The sequence below is a fragment of the Triticum aestivum genome, chromosome 5D (genome assembly GCF_018294505.1).
Source record: "Triticum aestivum cultivar Chinese Spring chromosome 5D, IWGSC CS RefSeq v2.1, whole genome shotgun sequence".
NCBI classification, from domain to species: domain Eukaryota; kingdom Viridiplantae; phylum Streptophyta; class Magnoliopsida; order Poales; family Poaceae; genus Triticum; species Triticum aestivum.
The window spans coordinates 46,192,450-46,200,336 of NC_057808.1; the positions used below are offsets into that span (position 1 = coordinate 46,192,450).

The window sequence follows — 7,887 nt, forward strand, 5'->3', positions numbered from 1 at the left end:
CTCGCTCGGCGGAGGGCTGTTTCGCGACGTGGAGGTAGTCGTTGTTGTTGTTGTTGCAGAGGTGCGGCAGGTGCAGCCGGTGGTGGAAGACGCGCAAGCAGTTCATTAAATCTGTTATCGAGCTTTGTTTCGAACGTCTTCTCAAGGCCAGTGATCTTCTCCATGGCCTCTTCAAAATTGTTCAGCACATCTTGCACCTATTCAGTCATCATTTGCTAAAACTTATCATGAAGCTCCTTATTCGTTAAGTTCTCCCAGTCAATCTCATCGGCTTGTGATCCTGGCATGGTTAGCAGCAATAGAAACACACAAGAATATGATCCTACAGACTACTAACAAGTGGTGGTGGTGGTGGTGGGAGTCACAAATCCGTCAAGCAAATCTCAAATTCTTACCAGTTCTTACCCAGCAGCAGGCGGTGATCGGCAACTGATGTAGTCAAAACTCTCAAAGCTTGGATAAAGCGATTATCAGGGAGAGTCAAACGCACGATGTAGATGTATGTGGAGCTGGGAAGGCTTATAATATGGTAGCAAAAAGGGTCAGCAATAATCAATTAAGAGATGCAAAGTTGAATAAACGCTTAACGACGGTACTGTGCTGGTCCTAGGCTAGACCGTGCTAGAGACGCGAGCCTAGAACACTAACAAAATCACGGCGTTGCACGTAAACAAGGGAAAAGCACACTCTGAAATTTTTTTCGCTCTTTTTTTGCACTCTTTTTTTGGGTGAAAAATCACTATAATGGAGAGTGTCTCAAAACTCTTCCCAGGTCAAACTGACAGGATGGGCATAAAAAAATTAACAATTTTTTTTCGGAAATCAGGGCAGCGACGACGAAAAAGTGCGACAAAAAATCACTATGATGGCGAGTGTCTCAAAACGCTCCGTGGGACCTAAAAATAGGATAGGGAAAAATATTTTTGGTCGCCGAAATTTTGGCCTAGAAACTGCCCGGGGGTCTCCAGACTTTTTTTTCGAGACCTACTCAGGCAAGGAAACACAAAACGAAAACTAGATGGATCTCGAAAACAAACCTAATATGAAAAGAACTCGGATTGGTGGTGGACAGGCAGATGTATATGTGGACTCGGATTGGTGGTGGACAGGCGGATGTATATGTGGACTCGGATTGGTGGTGGACAGGCAGATGTATATGTGGACTCGGATTGGTGGTTGACAGGCGGATGTATATGGCAGTGGTAAGGAATATGTTGGTGGTGGTGGTATATGGTAGGAACGATGACGATGGTGCGGCGGCGGCGGCGTGACAACTTGTGAACAGAACTCGAAACTCTAAGGGAAACCAGACGCTAAGACCAGCAACTTGACACGATGATGCAACCGCAAATTCAACAAAGCAAAATACTGAAAAGACTATGCAAAGGCTCAGACTGGTTCGGATATGATGAACTAACCCTAATTTTTTTGTGGCTTTTTCGTGGATTGTAGGTATGAAGACCAGTCTGGATCTAAACTACGAAAATCTGTAAAATCTCATCGAGCAACCAAAAAATCTGATACCACTTGATAGAGGTGAGGGTCCCGATCTTTCGATGAGATGATAACTATCGATTTGGTGGAGTCGACTTTGACGATCCGACTACAAACGTGCACGACGTTGTGCCTTAGCAATCGCCAAACCAACTCCGAAAGGTTATTGACCACGCCGGAGCACGATCAACCTGACCACGAAGGTCTATTCCTGCAAGCAATCGAAGAACAAGCAAGAATATGATTAAGCAATCTGAATATTGCGAATATGGATGAAGTATTGATAAAAGTGGGGTTTCATAAGCGGTCTTGGTCAGGTCGTTGGACACAAACGAAGTACACGAAGTTGCAGCGATGGCTAACTTTTAACTAAATAAAACCCCAAAGTCTAAACGACGCCCTAAGGATTGTATATATGAAGGAAGAGGGGGGGGGGATTTCGTGGCCCTGGAGGGAGGGGTCCGAAACCAACCCTAACTCTTGTTTCCCCAACATACGGACTCTAAAAACAGCCTATACTTAAGTATTTCGAAATTACATGGGCCTGGCCCAATAATAAGGTGACGCAACACCTAGAATAGCCTCTCGATGAAATTTATGAAGTGGCATCTTGTATATTTCGTCCAAGGCTTCATGCACTCCTTATGGTGGCTTCAAAGTCCTGAAATCATCACTTGTAAATCCGTTCTTGTTCCCCTTGCGCATGCCATCATCTCCCGACTTGGTCTTGCTCCAGTGTTCATCCCTCTTCTCCATGCCAGGCCCTTCATTTGTAAGCAAAACAAATGTATCCAATTTAGGCAGCATCATATTCTCATGAACATTAGAATCATTACCAAGAAACGAAAGTACCTGATAATTTAATTAGCGTGCGCGAGCTCTAGTAATTGGTCCAGTATATGTGGCAGTAGGGGCTGTGGGTGTAATAATGGTATTGATGTCCGCATCAGGCTAGTTTGGTTGCCACCCTGGGCTCCGTGCCTGAGAAAATGTCATGCCTGACTTGTGCCTGAGATTCCAAATTTACTAGCCTGGTTAGGCAGCCTGGGTTGGTGGCTGTTTGGATGGTGGCTTCGCCTGGAAGATTCTCAAAGGCTTTAAAATATATATAATTGAAGCATCAGCCCCTAACCCGATCCACAACCATCTAGGAAATTATTTGTTTAATGTCAGGCAGCTGCAGTCCACCATCCAGGCTACTGAAATGGGACGCCTGGGAGGCTAACCCATCTGCCTGGGTATTTCAGACCAAGCTAGCTCTTGATTTTTCAGGACTCCATCCAAACAAACACCAGGCAGATTTTAGGCAGCCTCCAGGACGGCCATCCACAGCGAGGAAGCGATCCAAACTAGCCCTATATGAATGCATCTCTCCTAGCACCATGAACAGAAGATAAAGGCTCCAGAAACGAGTGCGTCGAAGTCAGAACTCTAGATCCAGGTCGGGGCGGAGCCATTGCCAGGTGACAGAAAGCGCGCCTGAGCCACCCGCCACTCCACTTCTTGCCGCCCACACAACCAAAAGGGAAGGCCAACACCGCCGCCATGGTGCCCGCCAGAAAGCCAACCATGCGGACCATCATCTGGGGTCACCACCCCGGTATCCATGTCCGAGACACCACCAACCGCCCACATCATGGTGCACCCACCACAGCAGGAGGAGTAAAGACGTCTCCTTTCACTCCTGCCCGGCATCAACCACGGGAGCCCAACTCAGATGGTTAGTTGTTTTTAATACAATACAGACGTAGACGCTCATACACACACATATACTTATTATATGAATGCACACACGCACACTACCCTATGAATGTCCTAGACTTGACATTGACGCTCATATTTTTCTGATTTTTTTCCAAACCTTTACGGCGATGTTCTTTTAGTGTGAGAATATATTCCCGTCGATTATGGAGGTGCATGTGATGACTTCGTCGATCTTAAGAGGATGTGCCCGCTCATTCTTTCGGAGATGCTCATAGAGTTAGAGTGTGCATGTGTACATTTATAAAGATAAATGTATATACATATGTATGAGGGTCTATGTTTGTACCGTCTTAAGTTAAAAAAATTGGCATACGAAAATACTACTAAAAAAAACCGCTACCTCATCACAAAACCGAAACTGCTGTGCGGACGACGCACGGCCTGCACGACAGCGAAACGATGGCTAATCTATCCGTTGGCCCCACTTTAGTCATATGCATGGACGGCTTGATTTAGCTGTCGTGCACAAATCGTCAGCAAAACATCGTCTGCATAGCAGCGCTCTCACAAAACTTAACTGTCCCTTGTCCAAACCCTCTTCTCTCCGCTGTGGAACCATCCCCAATCCGTCCGCTCACTTTTCCGTCACGCCGCCGCCTCCCAGTCCCCCCTTGGAGGCAACCGCTTCTGCCATCGCCGCTGGCCCTAATCGAGAGTTCCAACCGTCGCCGACCCCCGTCCTCCTTCCAACTCCCACAATGGCATCAATAGCGAGGGTGCCGTCAAGGTGCACAGCAGAGACGGCGCGGGCCACGGTCGCGTTCGAGATCGCCGGCTACAGCCGGCACAAGGGCCTTTTTAGAGGCAAATTCCTCCGTTCTCCTGCATTCTCCATCGGCGGCTACGAATGGTGCGTCCGCTACTACCCCGATGCCGAGGAGAGCGAAGGCCATGTCTCTGTCTACCTCGAGCTCTTGACCAAGAACGCCGAGGTGAGGGCGCTCTGCAGCTTTATGCTTGTGGATCCGGTTAAAGAGAAGTCGATTGTGGTGCACTCTTTCAAGGAACCACGAGTGTTTAACGGTAAATGGCCATCATGGGGCCTGCTAAAGTTCATGAAGAGCACCCCTGAAGTAGAGTCCCTGTACCTGCGGAACGATTGTCTCGTGATCGAGTGCGAAGTCAGTGTTATCAAGGAAACACTCGAGATCCATGTGCCACCCTCAGACCTTTCGGATAATCTTGCAAAATTGCTAGAGGGGAAAGGAGCAGACCTGACTTTCAAGGTTCGAGGGGAGGTTTTTTCTGCTCATAAGATTTTGCTTGCGACGCGGTCGGCGGTCTTCGATGCGGAGTACTACGGGCCGATGGGGGACAAAGGGACACATGAAATAACTATTGATGACATGCAGCCTGCTGTTTTCAAGGCATTTCTTCACTTCATCTACACGGATTCAATGCCTTCCATGGACGATCTCGAGGCTGATGACAAAAGAGAAATGGTTAAGCACGTACTTGTGGCTGCAGATAAGTATGCCATGGAAAGGATGAAGATGGTATGTGAACACATGTTATGCAAGAGTCTTGATGTTGAGAATGTGGCGACCATATTAGCTCTAGCTGACCAGCATAATTGCAGAAATCTCAAAGATGCTTGCATTGAATTTATGCTCTCTTCGAATAGAATGAATGATGTGATCGCAAGTCAAGGGTATGTACAACTCAAAAGATCTTCGCCTGATATCATTGTAGATGTGTTGGAGAGGGCAGCCAAGTCCCGCAAAATTTAGTACGCCAACCTGGTATGAGCTATTGTTTATCCTTCCGTTCTGATAGATCTTTGGAGGCAAATCAGTTATGTTGGGTTGGAGAAAGTAATTAAGTCTTTCTGAATTTAGCATGCCCGTCCTGGCTTAGCTTCTATCCAGTTACTTTTTACACAGCCACATGAGATGAGGTTGCCATCACTTGAAGTTTCCAGAGATCTTTAGGAGGAAGCAGTTGGTTCTATAAAATGGATGTCTCCAATGTATTGGTTAGCCCGTCTGATATAAGTACATATGAATCAATGGTAGCTCACTCGTTGCCCTTTTTACTTTAGTGTCTGGCTTATGTGAAGAATGAAAATCCTTTGAGATGATCTGTTTTACATGTATGAAAAACTTATATTTGACTGCTAAATGCTAGGTTTTAATTAGAGACAGTTACAAATGGTTTCTTGGCATGGTTGACTAACCCAACAAAGATGGAATATACTACCAATTTTTTTATGTTTTGCTTGGAAAGATACTATACATGAATTATGTACAGTTAAAAAAATTACATGCAATAGTTTTCTGTTCATGAATTTTGATCATAGAGGGTATTATGGGAAGAGAAAATGTTTATTGAATCCTCATTTAATTGAAAATGTTGAGTGAGTCAGATTGAGACAGCAACACAGATTTTATACATGAACACATGCTACATGAGCTATCCTATCCGCATGGTGTTGTTCAAGATTCATGCGACATTATTTCTGCAGCTAGCACCTTTTCACAACGTCAACTCATCCCCTGTAAATTTTCACATCGTCTTGTAACTTTTGACTGCCCCCTCCCGTGAATCGTGCGATGTGGGTTTCGACTCCACCACCGTCTTGCACTTTCTTCCTCAGGTATGGCCCAGATATCCCCCTATCCTGTTCCACATTGATTCAGGTTGCGCGCTTCGCAGAAGCTGGGAAGAAGCGGTATCTGATGACGATTTGTTCCCAGTTCCTTCTGACTTTTGCAGCCGGTGTAGAAGGCTTGTGAGATTATTGGGTGAGTAGCCAGCGGCGCCATTGTTGGTCAAGCTTCTCTCTGTATCTACTAAGGCGGGGATTCGTCTCTTCTCCCGCCAGCTAGTTGCCCTGTCCAGACCCTTCGTATTTTGTCTTTCAGCCGGTGAGAAACTTTGGGTGTTCAGTGGCTATGTAAAATACTTGTAAATACAAATGGTAACTAAATTTGATTCCCTGGCAGAGACATATCCGCTTATGAATTCTAGAACCTATATTCTTGTTAAGTTTGTTACAATATTCGTTACGGGGGATGTAAATACACCAACGGTGGCAATAACTGCTCCTCCCAGGACCTTGTATGCCTGCTTGAGGTAAATTCTAGATATAGTTGCTCATTTTGTAATTAGTACCATGCTAGCGACGAATTAGGCAGTTCAGGTTGTCTTGCAGGGTATTGACAATGATTCTCATGAACCATGGCTGGTTGTAGCATTGCATAGTGCAGACCACAACCAGCCCCCTGTCCGACCAAGGAATCCTCTTCTAAAAGAGATGAACAGGACTGAAGATTCTGAAGAGCAGGTTTGTGTGATGCTAAAATTGTGTTCATTCTAACAAGTCAGACCAAATCTGCACTTAACAGTTTGTATTTGGTTGGCAGCGTAATTGCAAAGAGAGGGGAGGCTGGCCAGTAGGTAGACATGAACGCAACATTGACTAGAGCAGTCATGAAACATTTCAAATATGAGATGTTGAGAGGTCAATCTTACAATCCAAATGAGGTAGCTGTGAACTCTGTATATGGACTCGAAGGACGGTACAGAGGTCGCAAAGAAGAAAAGCCCAGGAAAGAATTGGCGCTGAAGATGCCATGGTCATGCGTGCAATTCGACAACATGCACGAACGATATACGTCGGTGTATTTATATGTTTGCTCCGTGACCTTTATAATCTGCCATTCGAAGTTTCTGAGTAAATGACAACAGTTCCTTGCATGAAGACTCCTAACACTCTTATTTTACTTGGAAAATATGCCCGGATGCACACTTTCTGATTCAAACTCTGCTAACAAAAGAAACTGTGAAATGTTTTTGCCCACCTTATATATTGTACATGACAGGCATTTACATGCTTTCTGTAATAATCAAACTATTTTTTGTACAAATGTCAAAATGCCCTTCCTCTTCGTATCTTCAGTCAGAAGCCATGATATATGTCCATTACTTTTGCTAGATTGGAGCAGTTGAAGCTTTATGAGTTGTCTGGTTATGCTGGTATGTGCTATATTTTCTTACAAGCTGATGAAAGAATATGTAGTTATCATCGCGGTCTACTGACCACTTTTGTAGGATGTAAATCTGGAAACTTCTGTCCTGTATAACTAAGAAATATTTGATGAGGGAAATGCATGTTGCAGTATCTTATTTACTATGAAGTGCGTTGTATTATATCTGATCTCTGCTAAACACTAAGTCAATACTCCATGAACAAAAATCACAGTCAACAGCTAGAAACTTCTTTCACTTATTACTATACCAATTTTGATAAGCTCCTCAAGCGAGCTAGGCAGTATGATAAGGTTCCCATTTTGTTCTGTAGAACCTGTTGCATTATCTATGAATTGTAACTCTTGTATTGACTGCTTTTATGAAACTATAATCTTGATGTGTCAGTATTTGTCTCGGCCCACTGATGTTCATTGGGAGGCTGTGAAGAGAATTGTTCGGTTTGTGAAGGGGGTTGTGTCTGCCGGGCTAACCGTTCGGTGCTCGTCGTCAACCTTGCTGAGAGTATTCTGGATGCGGATTGGGCAGGCTGTGTTGATGATAAGAGTTCAAATGGCGGCTTTGCTGCGGTTTCTTTGGAGCAAATACTACAAAGCAAGCCCTACGGGGCAGACCGCGGCAATCACTATGTCTGACTAA

General features: G+C 44.9%; 1 pseudogene; it reads left to right on the forward strand.

Moving 5' to 3' along the window:
• The first annotated feature begins 3,836 nt into the window (after positions 1 to 3,836).
• LOC123124253 (BTB/POZ and MATH domain-containing protein 1-like) lies at positions 3,837 to 7,887 on the forward strand (annotated as a pseudogene).